This window comes from Hypanus sabinus, chromosome 12 (assembly GCF_030144855.1).
Source record: "Hypanus sabinus isolate sHypSab1 chromosome 12, sHypSab1.hap1, whole genome shotgun sequence".
Classification (NCBI taxonomy): Eukaryota; Metazoa; Chordata; class Chondrichthyes; order Myliobatiformes; family Dasyatidae; genus Hypanus; species Hypanus sabinus.
The window spans coordinates 110,856,988-110,872,131 of NC_082717.1; positions in this window are offsets into that span (position 1 = coordinate 110,856,988).

The window sequence follows — 15,144 nt, forward strand, 5'->3', positions numbered from 1 at the left end:
ATACCTCTATGTATTACTGTAAGAAACTATCCTGCACACATTTTACAAACTCCAAACCATCCAGCCCTTTTACAGAATGGGCTTCCCAGTATATGTGTGGAAAATTAAAATTTCCCACAATTACAACCTTGTGCTTACTACAAATATCTGCTATCTCCTTACAAATTTTCTCCTCCAATTCTCGCTCCCCATTAAGTGGTCTATAATACGCCCCTTTAAGTGTTACTACATCTTTCCCATTCCTCAATTCCACCCAAATAGCCTCCCGAGACGAGCTCTCTAATCTATCCTACCAATGCACCACTGTAATATTTTCTCTAATAAGCAATGCAACACCTCCCCCTCTTGCCCCTCCGATTCTATCACACCTGAAGCAACGAAATCCAGGAATATTTAGTTGCCAATCACACCCCTCCTGCAACCATGTGTCACTAATAGCTACAACATCAATTTCCAGGTATCAATCCATGCTCTAAGCTCATCCACCTTTCTTACAATGCTCCTAGCATTAAAATAGATGCATTAAGAAGTTCTCTACCTCTTCCTCTCTGTTTATCTCTGACGGTGCAAACAACTTTACTATCTTCTTTTTCTTCCTTCCCCCATACATCTGTTCCTACCCTCTGGTTCCCTTCCCCCCTTGTATCTAGTTTAAGTCCACTGGAGCCTCTCCAGCAAACTCATCTGCAAGAATATTTGTCCCCCTCCAGCTCAGATGTAAACCATCCCACCAGAACAGGTCCCACCTTCCCTGGAAAACTGCCCAATTATCTATAAATCTGACTCCCTCCCTCCTGCACCATGTCTTCAGCCAAGTGTTGATCTGCGCTATCTTACTATTTCCAAACCCACCTGCACTTGGCATTGGTAGCAATCCTGAGATCGCTATCCTGGAGGTCCTGTCCTTTAACTTGGCGCCTAACTCCCTGAACTCACCTTTCAGGACCTCCTCACTCTTCCTACCCATGTCATTGGTCCCTACATGGATCACCACATCCGGCTGCTCACCCTCCCTCTTGAGAATACTGAGAACTCGATCCGAGATATCGCAGACCCTGGCACCAGGGAGGCAACAGACCATCCGGGATTCTCGATCTCTTCCACAGAACCTGCTATCTGTCCCCCTAACTATCAAATCCCCTATCACTACACCTCTCCTCTTTTCCCTCATTCCCTTCTGAGCTGAGGGTCCAGTCTCGGTGCCAGAAATGCAACCACTGCAACTTGTCCCTGGTAGCTTGTCCCCACCAACAGTATTCAAAACGGTATATTATTGATGGGAACGGCCACAAGGGTGCTCTGCTCATTCTGTCTATTCCCCTTCCCTCTCCTGACAGTTACCCAACTACCTGTCTCGTGATCTCCCTGTAACTCCTGCTTATTTCTGCCTCTGGCTCCCGAATGATCCGAAGTTCATCCAGATCCAGCTCCAGTTCCCTAACACGGTTTGTCAGGAGCTGCAGCTGGATGCACCTTTTGCAGGTGTAGTCATCAGCAACAATTGTGCTCGCCCTGACTTCCCACATACTGCAAATGGAGCACTCAACTGCCCTAACTGCTGCCTCCATTACCTACTCCTAAGGTAATTAAATTAATTAAAGGAGCTTACCTGGCCTTACCTTACTTGGAGTGAAGTTCATCCTCAGCCTCTGCTCACTTTTTAAATTCCCCCGCTGATCTCAGAGGCCGACTTTCACGCGCTTGCGCAGTCGTGCCCCGTTCAAACCTCCCCTCTGCCTGTTCACACCGAATCCTGTCGAGCCAAAGCCATCCCACTCTGCCTCAGTCCACTCTGACGATGGCCGCTGTATACGGTGGTCTTTTTTTAAACCTTTGGCGCGTGACGTCACGCGCCTGCGCAGTTTAGCCTCTTTACCCCGATCAGTTAAAAAAAATGGCTTCTCTCCGAAATGCCTTTAATTTTTCCCTCTTCGCCTCTTGCTTCGATCTAAAAGCATATATGTATTCAGCAGATAAGAAAAAACTGGTCAAACAAACTAAAAACCCTTTCGTAAAAAATACAATAATGGTTTGGCACGATGCTCTTGCGTATTTGGGAGAGGCATCATAGTTATCCCAGTTTACTCCTGTCTGGTAATGCTAGCTGCAGCCCAGCAGAGCAGACCCTGGCTTTAAACTTGGTTGACCCGAGGCACAGCTAAGGTGGCTGATCTTTATAATGGCAATACATTTATGCCATTTGAAGAACTCAAGGCCATATATGGAATTCCAACAAAACACTTTTTTAAATACCTTCAGTTGCCAAGTTTTATTATGTCCAGGCAAGGAAACAGTTTGAAGCTCCCTCCTCTATCTACCCTAGAAGACATCACTCTGAAATTATCTGAAGCTAGGGAAAATGAGTCGGTATTATACAATTTGTTTGCAAGTACTGTAAATGAAAAGGGTCATCAAACAACATGCTACAAGCATGGAGAACTGATTTGCATGAGAATCTGTCAGAAAAAGTGTGGTCAGAAGCTTGTTCCTTAGTTCAAACCCTATCAGTGAACACTCATTCTAAATTACTACAATACAAATGGATAACCAGACAGTCCATTACTCCAGTCAGGTTGCATCACTTTAACCCAACATTCCAGACACATGCATTAAATGTAATCACCAAAAGGGGTCTCTGTTTCATTGTATGTGGGATTGCCCCCAGATAATCTGCCTCTGGAAGAAGGTGCAGGATTTGATTAGTCAGATTATTGGAAAAAAGGTGCCCCTTGATCCTAAATAATGTATTCTGAGCATTTATCCAAAGGACTTTGTAACCTCCAAAAATGTAAGGTCTCTGCTTAATACTTGTTTTTTGGAAGCCAAACGCTGCATCAAGTCAAGTCGTCACTTTTATTGTCATTTTGGCCATAACTGCTGGTACAGTACATAGTAAAAATGACACAATGTTTTTCAGGACCATGGTTTACACGACACAGTACAAAAACTAGATTGAACTACGTAAAAAAAAAACACAAAGAAAGCTACACTAGACTACAGACCTACACAGGACTGCGTAAAGTGCACAAAAACAGTTCAGGCATTACAATAAATAATAAACAGGACAAGAGAGCAAAGTGTCAGTCCAAGCTCTGGGTATTGAGGAGTCTGATAGCTTGGGGGAAGAAACTGTTACGTAGTCTGGTTCTGAGAGCCCGAATGCTTCGGAGCCTTTTCCCAGACGGCAGGAGGGAGAATAGCCTATTAATGGAAGAAACCAACAACCAGTGGACTTCCACTGGCTGAAAGGAATGACTTCTTATCTTGCTCTAGGAAAGATAAGCTACATCATAAAAAACAATCTTTGCAAATTTTGGAAAATTTGGGACATTTTCTACAAGTTTCTGGGTGACAATATTTAGGATGATGAAAGTAACGAATTGAATTGACTGCTTTTTTAATGGTGAGGTGTGTGCTTTTTTGAGTGTTTTTTTCTTTTTATTTCATATGTATTTTATTTTTCTCTTCTTTAACTTTCTGGCACTTTCAAACCTATGGAAAAAGTAATAGATGCTTAAAAAAAAATAAGTGAACCTTTGAATCTTTGATTGGGAAAAGGGGAATGGAGAGGGAAGCACCAGAGAGACATTCTGTAATAATCAATAAACCAATTGTTTGGAATCAAATGACCTTGAGAACAGAATTAGTCCATTCAGCCCATTGAGTCTGCTCCAACATTCCAGCATGGCTGATTTATGATCCCTCTCAACACCATTCTCCTGTCTTCTCCCCGTATCCTTTCACGCCCCGATTAATCAAGAGACTGTCAGCCTCCAATTTAATTATACCTAATGTCTTGGCCTCCACGGTTGTCCGTGGAAGTGAATTCAACAGATTTGCCACCCTCTGGCTGAAGAAATCACTCCTCACCTCTGTTTCTGCCAGGCGCTCCAATTTCCTCCCCCATTCCAAAGATGTGCTGGTTGTAAACTGATTATTGTATATTATCCCTTTGTGTCATTAACTAGAAGTAGTGAGGTCATGTTCGTGTGTTCAACGTCCACTCAAAAATCATATGGCAGAGGGGAGGAAGCTGTTCCTGAATAACTGAGTGTGTGCCTTCAGGCTTCTGTATCTCCTTTCTCCATCTCCAATGAGAAGGAGATGGACACGGCCTTTTTGAGGCACCGCTCCTTGAAGATGTCCTGGATAATACGGAGGCTGGAGCACATGATGGAGCTGACTAATTTTACAACTCTCTGTAGCTTACTTAAGATCTCCTGTATCATTTCGGATTTTGTATGTAATCGGTTTTAAGGAAGCAGATCACTCTCAGTTTCGGTTTGAAAACACAAAGTAGATTTTCTCAGCTAGAAACTATGTTCAATAGACAATAGATAATAGGTGCAGAAGTAAACCATTCGGCCCCTCGAGTCTGCACCGCCATTCTGAGATCATGGCTGATCTTTCACTATCAATACCCAGTCCCTGCCTTATCCCCATATCCCTTGATTCCCCTATCCATCAGATATCTATCTAGCTCCTTCTTGAAAGCATCCAGAGAATTGGCCTCCACCGTCTTCCGAGGCAGTGCATTCCACACCTCCACAACTCTCTGGGAGAAGAAGCTCTTCCTCAACTCTGTTTTAAATAACTGGCCTCTTATTCTCAATCCATGCCCTCTGGTACTGGACTCTCCCAACATCTGGAACATATTTCCTGCCTCAATCCTATCAAATCCTTTAATTATCTTAAACGTTTCAATCAGATCCCCTCTCAATCTCCTCAATTCCAGCATGTACAAGCCCAATCTCTCTGCGTAAGACAGCCCTGCCATCCCAGGAATCAACCTAGTGAATCTACGCTGCACTTCCTCAATTGCCAGAATGTCCTTCCTTAAACCTGGAGACTAAAACTGTACACAATATTCCAGGTGTGGTCTCACCAGGGCCCTGTACAAATGCAAAAGGACATCCTTGCTCTTGTACTCAATTCCCCTTGTAATAAAGGCCAACATTCCATTTGTCCTCTTCACTGCCTGTTGCACTTGCTCATTCACCTTCATTGACTGATGAACTAGGACTCCTAGGTCTCTTTGCATTTCTCCCTTACCTAACTCTACACCGTTCAGACAATAATCTGCCCTCTTGTTCCTGCTTCCAAAGTGGATAACTTCACATTTATTCACATTGAATGACATCTGCCAAGTATCTGCCCACTCACCCAGCCTATCCAAGTCTCCCTGTATTCTCCTAACATCCTCTTCGCATGTCACACTGCCACCCAGTTTAGTATCGTCAGCAAACTTGCTGATATAGTTTTCAATGCCCTCATCTAAATCGTTGACATAAATCGTAAAGAGCTGTGGTCCCAATACAGAGCCCTGTGGTACCCCACTAGTCACCTCCAGCCAGTCCGAGAAACACCCATTCACTGCTACCCTTTGCTTTCTATCTGCCAACCAGTTTTCTATCCATGTTGAAACCCTGCTCCCAATGCCATGAGCTCTGATTTTACTCACCAATCTCCTATGTGGCATCCTATCGAATGCCTTCTGAAAATCTAGGTACACAACATCCACTGGCTTACCCTCGTCTAACATCCTTGTTACACCCTCAAAAAACTCCAACAGATTAGTCAAGCATGATTTGCCCTTGGTAAATCCATGCTGGCTCGGCCTAATTCTATTTCTGCCATCAAGATGTGCCACTATTTCGTCCTTAATAATGGACTCAAGCAACTTCCCCATGACTGACGTTAGGCTAACAGGGCGATAGTTCTCCGTTTTCTCCTTCCCTCCCTTCTTGAAAAGTGGGATACCATTAGCCACTCTCCAATCTTCAGGAACTGATCCTGGATCTAAGGAACATTGGAAAATGATTACCAATGCATCCGCAATTTCCTGAGCCACCAGTTTTAGAACCCTCGGATGCAGACCATCTGGACCTGGGGATTTATTAGCCTTCAGTCCTACCAGTCTACTCATCACAGTTTCTTTCCTAATGTCAATCTGTCTCAATTCCTCTGATATCTTATGACCCTGGCCCATCCATACATCTGGGAGATTGCTTGTGTCCTCCCTAGTGAAGACAGATCTAAAGTACACATTAAATTCTGTTGCCATTTCCCTGTTTCCCATAACAATTTCTCCCAATTCATTCTTCAAGGGGCCAACATTGTTCTTAACTATCTTCTTTCTCTTCACATAGCTAAAAAAGCTTTTACTATCCCCTTTTATATTCCTGGCTAGACTGAGCTCATACCTGATTTTTTTTTCTCCGCATTGCTTTTTTAGTTAAGATTTGCTGTTCCTTAAAACTTTCCCAATCATCTGTATTCCCACTCATCTTAGCCCTGTCAGACTTATTTTTCTTTAATGCTATACAATCTCTGACTTCCTTTGTCAACCACTGTGGCCCCTTCCCCCTCTTTGAATCCTTCCTTCTCATTGGAATGAACTGCTTTTGCATCTTTTGTATTATCCCCAAGAGTATCTGCCACTGCTGATCCACTGTCTTTCCTGCCAGGGCATCCACCCATTTAACTTTGGCCAGCTCTTCCCTCATGGCTCCATAGTCTCCTTTATTTAATTGCAACACTGACACCTCTGATCTGCCCTTATCCCTCTCAAATTGTAGATAAAAACTTATCATGTTATGATCACTACTTCCTAATGGCTCCTTTACTTCAAGATCACTTATCAATTCCTGTTCATTACACATCACCAAGTCCAAAATAGCCTCGTTCCTGGTTGGCTCAAGCAAAAGCTGTTCCAAAAATACATCCCTTAGACACTCCACAAACTCCCTATCCTGGGGTCCAGCACCTACCTGATTCTCCCAGTTCACCTGCATGTTGAAATCTCCCATAACGACTGCATTACCTTTAGCACATGCCAATGTTAACTCCCTAATCAACTTGTACCCAATATCCACGCTACTGTTTGGGGGCCTGTACACAACACCCATTAGGGTCTTTTTACCCTTACTGTTCCTCATGTCAATCCATACAGACTCTACTTCCCCTGTTCCCAAGTCACCTCTTGCTAAGGACTGAATCTCATTCCTCACCAACAGGGCCACCCCACCCCCTCTTCCCATATTTCTGTCTCTACGATAGCACATATACCCTGGTACATTTAATTCCCAGGCCTGATCCCCTTGCAGCCATGTCTCCGTTATCCCAACAATATCGTAGTTCCCCATTTTCATCTGAGCTTCAAGCTCATCTGTCTTATTTCTGACACTACGCGCATTCAAGTATAGAATTCTTAGCCCATTCCTCCTCTCTTTGCTTAAAACACTGTCTATTGTACCTAACCCAGCTCCTTGAACTTCCATCGGGCTAATTGCACCTTGAATTTTGATGACCTTCTCAAGATCACCCAAACCTTCTACACATTTAACCCCATGCTCCTTCTGACCAACCCTCTGGATCTGGATCCCTGCCCCCTGCACATCTAGTTTAAACCCCCCCCCGAGCAGCACTGGCAAACATTCCTGCAAGAATGTTAGTACCCCTCCGGTTCAGATGTAGACCGTCCCTTCGAAACAGATCCCAATGTCCCTGGAACAAAGACCAATTATCCAAAAACCTGAACCCTTCCTTCCTGCACCATGCTCTCAGCCTCGTATTAATGTGCATAATCATTCTATTCTTCGCCTCACTCGCACGTGGCACAGGTAGCAATCCCAAGATTGTCACCCTGGAGGTCCTGCCTTTCAGCTTCACTCCAAACTCCCTGAACTCTCTAAGCAGGACCCCCTCACTCACCTTACTTACATCGTTGGTCCCTACATGGACCACTACATCTGGGTTCATGCCCTCGTTCTCAAGAATAGCCTGCACCCGATCTGAGATGTCCCGTACCCTGGCACCAGGGAGGCAACATACCATCCGAGACTCCCGATCTGCCCCACAAAATCTCCTATCTGCCCCCCTGACTATAGAATCCCCTAAAACTATCACTCTCTTCTCTTCCCTCCTCCCCTTTCTAGTTGAGGGTTCAACCTCTGTGCCAGAGGCAGGACCACTACAACTCATTCCTGGTAGGTCATCCCCATCAACAGTATCCAGTACGGTATACTTATTGTTAATGGGAATGGCCGCAGGGGTGCTCTGCTCTCTCTCTGCCTGCTCCCCCTGCCTCTCTGGACCGTCACCCATCTGCCTACTTCTTGGTTTTTTGGTGTGACTACCTCCTGATAACTCCTATCTATCTCTGCCTCTGCCTCCCGAATGATCCGTAGTTCATCCAGCTCCCGCTCCAACTCCCTAACTCAGGCTGATAACTCGTTCCTGTTGTGTTGTGTTCCCATGCTTTATGGTTAATCATAAAACTATTTAGTGAATATTTACACTTTTGTAGTTAAAGAGTTCTTGAGGTCCGAGTAAGAGTGACGGGCAGAGCACATGGTTGGACCACTCAGCCACACGGCTACCCTGGGAATTTTTAGTTGTGCTGGACATGAAGCAAAGTAACCTGAGAATTATGCAATTATGCACCATTGGAAAAGGCTAACTTGTTCCCAGTGATTGACTGTAGAAAGTAGAATGTATTAACCAGATGGAAGACGTGAATGTAGAATGGTGCACAGTCATGTCGAAGAGAGATACTGGGCTGGTCAGGAGTGTGGGATCTGTAATCTAAATAATCCAGTACATGTAGTAGCATGCATAATGATGTTTAGATCGTGAAGTTGAAATATCCTCCTGCTATGGATCTTGCAGCATCGGATTCATTGGGTTATTTATTTAAAGATCCAGTGCAGAATAAGGCCCTTCCTGCCCTTCGAACTGTGCTGCCCAGCAATCCCTGATCCAACCCTAGCCTAAACAAGGGACAGATAACTGTGATGAATTAGACTATTAACTTGTGCGTTTGGATTGTGAGCGGAAACCCGAGCACCCACAGGAAACTCACACATTCCACGGAAAGCATACTGGCTACTTACAGGCGACATCAGAATTGAACTCTGAACCCCCACCCCCCCCCCCCCAAGCTGTAATAGCGTCATGCCAACTGCTACGCTACCGATAGTAGTTAGTAACGTTCTTACTGTCTTCATTAAACCATTGGACACTTTTAAGTTTTTTCCTATTTTTCATGGATCATAGTCCTGGTATTGTATTGGCACAAAGAAATTAATTCAAGGATATTCAAAATACTAGATGCAAGTACCTTAGATAGGGTATATTTTGTATAGCCTTCAGCCACAACACGATCTAGTTTTGTGCAGTTTATTAGAGCACGTTGCCAGTCTTTCTTGTGTGACCCCCTTCGCCATTGGCTCAAAGGAGTCAGCAAACCGTACGGGCAAGTAGCGAGAGGTGAAGACCACTAGAATGTAAATATTGCAATTTGGCATGTTCTGCTAGAAATTCGAGGGGTTATTTTATCAACATTCTTTTGTCAAAACCTGCTTAGGGAGTGGACATTTTTAATTACAACTTGAACTCCTCGTGCATGACGGTGCATGTGGATCACAGTGAGTACAGTCGGCCGTCTTTATCCGCGAGGGATTGGTTCCGGGACCCCTCGCGGATGTTCAAGTCCCTTATTCAACCTGTCTCAATGCGGTTAACCTTAGGACCCAACGGAACCCCAGACCTTATTTAACCTGTCTCAGTGCGCTGGGCATCAGGACCCGGCGCCAGAGCTCTGAATCCACAGTGTTTCTGTTCACGCAAATAATCACGATTGAAAATAAAGTGGAAATAATTAAGCAACTGGAAAGAGGTGAAATGCCATCGGTCATTGGGAAAGCGTTAGGCTACGTCGGTCAGAGATTGGAACAATTTTAAAGGATAAAGTGAGAAAGGCTCTGCCCCGATGAAAACTACAATTATTACTAAGCAACGCAGTGGTTCAATTATGGGATTTTGGGGTTTTGGATTTTTGATCCTCCACATCAACCCGGCACGGTGGAGAGTGCACTCGAAAGCGGTCTGTCACTGGCTCGAACTCAGGAACTTCTGATCCCGAGCCTGGTGCCGAAACATATATTCTTAAATGTTTTATATGCACAGAAAGGAAAAATATATACTATATACTGTTATGAATACACCACAACTCTGAGGGGCCGAAGGGGCGGGGGAGCCCCCTCCTTTGTGAGAATCACAAGAGCATTATTGGGTTGGCTCAGAGGACCCAGGAAATGAGAGAGAGAGACCTGGCCATTGTCTCCTGGAGACCACGTTTGTGGATTGGGGACCATGCTACGTGCAAGCCCTCGGGCAAAGTGGGCTGGTTGAGAGAGGGATTGCATCATCCCAACCTGATTGACATCTGAGACCCCGTGATGAAGTATAAAAGAGGGTCTGGGGGAACATCCCCTTTCAGACGCACCAGAAGAAACGCTAGCGATCCCGCAGTAGCGGGAAGCCATTTGAAGGAAGCCACGTGCGTTTGGTTCCCTTGCCTGGGGGCTGGTGGCTGGTACCACGGACAATGACTTGGAACTAATAACGGGGAACCCACTCCCCCGACGCAACGGATTGGCCTCATAAAAGTCCCGGGAAAGTTTAAAACCATCTCTCTTAAACCTAAAAGCTGCAGCTTGAAAGGACAGTGACTTTTATCTTTCCATCGGACAATACAATATCCCCTAGACAAACGATAGAGCTATTGCTTAATTGATGATTATTATTATACCCGCATTTTTCGATTGAGTATTGACGATGTATTTTATCTGAATGTCTGTATTAATCTTATTTTTGTGCCCCTTTATAAATAAAGACTTTTAAAAATAGTACCATCAGACTTCAACGGGCCTCTCTATCTTTGCTGGTAAGTGGCCCAGTTACTGGGTTCGTAACAATGCTAAGACAAACGTTTGACTAACTGACGCGAAATAATACCGGATTGTACCTGTTCCGACTTACTTAGTAAGAGAACTTCCGATTTTTTCGATCCCGATCCATGATAACCCATGCACATCCTCCCGTATACTTTAAACCATCTCTAGTTTACTTATAATACCTAATACAATGTAAAGGCTATGTAAAATAGTTGTTATACTTCATTGTTTACAGAATAATGACAAGAAAAAAAGTCTGTACTTGATCGAACGAGTGCTGGAAGAGCACTTCCAGATTTTCACTATTCGTGGTTGGTTGAATTCGTGCACACAGAATTCACGGATAAGGAGGGCCAACTGTATAGCCTTGATGAATCGTTACTTTTGTTGAACGAAAGTCCTTCAAAGTTGTCCATGTCGTCTTTCTTATCCAGGTGCTCCCATCATGCTGAATGAGCCTATCAGGTGCTTTACCAAAAATCCTTCATCGTGTTTTGGCACATCCTCAAAGGATTGGGCCAGGCTCAAGGCATGACATGCCCCTCACAGAGCTAAGCTGATTCACCCTAATCAAACTACGCTTCTTGTAAATCCTGTCTGAAAGTATCTTCTCCTATAATTTGCCCACTGATGAAGTAAAACTCACTGGTCTATATTTCCCAGGGTCATCCCTACTCTCTTTCTTGAGCAAGGAAATAACATTTTCCCATCAGACAAAATGAAGATATCAGGGGAATTACTATTAAAGGGTCAGAGCATAAATTGGCTTGTTACGCGGATGACATTTTGATCTATCTAGGGCAACCAACATACTCCTTACCTAAATTGATGCAGTCCTTTGAACAATATGGTCAATTATCAGAATACAAGATCAACATAGATAAAACCCAACTACTTTCATATAACTATAGCCCACCAAGAGAAATTGAAAGTAGATATCCTTGGGCATGGCAGACAGAGTCTGTCAAATATTTGGGCATCATTATGCCAAAAGATTTGGCAAAATTATCAGGATGTAATTATCAGCCTTTATATAAAAAATTAAGGAAGATGTGGCAAGATGGAACCTGATTCATTTTTTTCAATCTCAGTTCAAGGATTGAGTCTATTAAAATGAATATACAGCCCAGACTGTTATATCTCTTTCAGACCCTATCAATAGAGATTAATCAAAATCAATTCAATGAATGGAACAAGATGTTATCAAGGTATATTTGGCAGGGTAAAAGGCCTAGAGTTCCTCTCAAAACTTTGCAATTAGCAAAGGAAAAGGGGGGATGGGGCCTATCTTCTCTTAGAGATTATTATTTTGAAGCACAGTTGAGAGCTGTCAACCCGTCATATGACGCTCAATGGAAAAACATTGAGGAGCGGGTACTTCCCATCCCCATACAAGCAATTTTAGCTGATAACAACTTGCAAAGGTACATAAATACTATTGACAACCCATGGGTTAAATTGACTCTTAAAATATGGAAAACTACTATAAAAGAATATAATCTAGAGGGAGATATTGCAATTCTTAAATGGTGTGCATATGACTCAGATTTGACACCAAATAAATTGAATGCTAGATTTAAGGACTGGACAGCTAAAGGAATAACAGTTCTTTGCAACATAATGAAAGAAGGCTCAGTTTTGAAATACTTAAAAGAGAAACACTTATTATAAAAACAAGATTTTTTAATCTGTATTTACAGATGCAACAATATGTTAACAAGATACTTAAAAATGTAACCAAGGCAAGTACATGCTTCATAGAGCTATTTAGAAAAGCATATAATTCAGATAATGGTAGCAGAATCATTTCAAGCAGATATAAGGGGTTGTCAATCTTAAAACACATTTGACTTCATACATTAAAACAAAATGAGAGAAGGAAGGAGGGATAATTATATCTGAGGAAGAATGGACAATAATATGGAGGTATCAATGGAAGTGTACCAGTTCACAGAAATGGAGGGAGTTTGGATGGAAAAACTTGATAACTTATTACACTCTCTCAGAAATCGCATTATGATAGTAACCTCCCTGTTTGCTGGAGAAATTGTGGAAATCAAAATGCAAATCATTATCATATTTTTTGGGACTACACTGTTATCAAAGACTATTGGAGGGGGATACACAATGCTCTACAAGACATCTTTAAATGTGAAATACCCTTAGAGAGTAAGACCATATATTTTGGGTATATACCTCAAGAATGGTTGAAAGGAGATAAATATTTAATGAATATACTGTCAGTGGCTGGTAAAAAGACTCATACTAGGAAATGGTTATCACAGGAGAGCCCAACTTTAAATGAATGGATAGAAATTACAATGGACATTTACAAAATGGAGAAGATAACAGCATCTGTTAATCATAAGCTGGAACAATTTGATTCATACTGGGAAAAATGGTTTAACTACATAATGCCTCATGGGCCTGATTTTATTCTCACAAATCAATGAATATGTTGTTAAAAAACAATCACTCCCTACGTGTAGTACATAGTTCTTTCCTTTTGCTTGTTTTTTCTCTCCACTCTTTTTTATAAGTGTATACTCCAGATAAATACTTTGTGGAGATTTGTGATATATATATATATATATATGATTATATGATATATATTTACAATGTCTGAAATACATCTTATGGAAATGTTTGTTTGATGATGAACTTCAATAAAAAATAAATTACGAAAGGAAATAACATTTACCACCTTCCAATCATCTGGTACTTCCTTCGATGAGGACTGGCCAGCGAGGGTGCTCAGATCGTCACTAAAGGTGCAGCATTCTCTTCCTTTGCTTCCCGTAGTAACCCTGGGGTATATCTTATCTGGCCCCGGGTACTTATCTATCCTAGTGTTTCTCAAAAGTTCCAGAACATCCTCTTTCTCAGTGTCGACATGTAGCGTATCACTGCCCTGGGAGGCCTGAGGAGAAAGAAAGGCGGAGGGGAGCCTAGAGAAAGATGGAGAGCAGACAAGGAGTGAGAGGGACAGTGGGAGAAAAAAGGAGAGAAAAACCAACCTGATGGTCAGGTGCTTTTCCGACAGAGTGAGATATGCCGCTGACAGCGTCTCCAGATCTACAACCCGGTATCAGGGTTTGGAAACCTCTCGCCCATTGCCCCGATCCGACTTCACAGCTCACAAAAATGAAAGGCAACACCGCGACAGCCCGCTGCATTTCCATTGGACACCTGGTCATCCGCGACAGCCAATCAGGGGAAAGGGAATTCTCTCCCCACACACCCCATTCGCCCGGTGTGTGACGTCATGGGAGGGGCGGGGAACAACATGCGTCTGGGTCTCGTAGCCCTCTCATTCCATTGGTCCAGCGGTTCCGAGGGCGGGCCCGACGGCGAGCTGAAATCGGTCTCGGAGCGACGAGGGAGGGTATTTGCAGAGAGTGAAGTGGACAAGCTCAAGGCTAGCGTAGCCTCCCGATCCGCCGGAGGCCGAGCGGACCAAGGAACACAAAAATACAACTGCAGGTGCTGTGGATCAAAGAATACGTACACAACGCTGGAAGAACTCAGCAGGTCAGGCAGTATCCGTGAGAAAAGAGCGTTTCGATGATGAAGGGTCACGGCCCGAAATGTTGGCTACTCTTTCCTCACGGATGCTGCCTGACCTGCCGAGTTCTTCCAGCTTTGTGTACAAGTTCAAGGAAACCGCCTGAGACCCCCCACCCCGCTGAGCCCCGCCTTCTGTTGGCCGCTTGCTCAGCGCTCATCGAATTGGATGGCTGTTGTGTCACGTGATACCCCGTCCTTTCATTCCCACCTGCGAGTTGCTGTTTACTCAAGGTGCTGTATTAACTAATCCCGATTCAAGTAAATCTCCAGCGGCTACTGAAATGTCCGGATGGTATCATCCTCCACCACCCATTCAGACAGCGTGTTCCCAGATTGAGATGGAGATTTATACCTTGAAACGTACTGTGAAATGCATCATTTGCCTTCACAGCCAACGCAACTGAGAATGCGCGGAAGTCAGCCTTCCTGCTTTGCCACGCGTTCCGGCACCAAGAAAGCACGCCCATCATGTACAGCAGAACAAGACAGCAACAATAACAAAACAATCCCTCCACCCACCCAACATGTCTCCAACCCTCAGACTTCCCTGGTCAGCTCTGCCCCTCTGATTCCTTTGGGCTTCTCCCTTCGGTTTACAACCTTCAGGTTTCTACCTCTGCAGTCCAGGCACTCAAAACAATGCCTCAGTTCCCTTTGAAACCTCTTATTTCTCAGCTCAGCCTTTGCCCTCTTCTGGTAGACCCCCTGACAGAGAGGGCTGAAAATTATTGTATTCTCAAGCCAGAATTGGCTGCCCACTTGTTTCCTGGTTCAGTGTAGGTCATATTGCTGGTAGGAGGAGGAAAGGGATCTGATTTATATACAAGTCATACTGAGG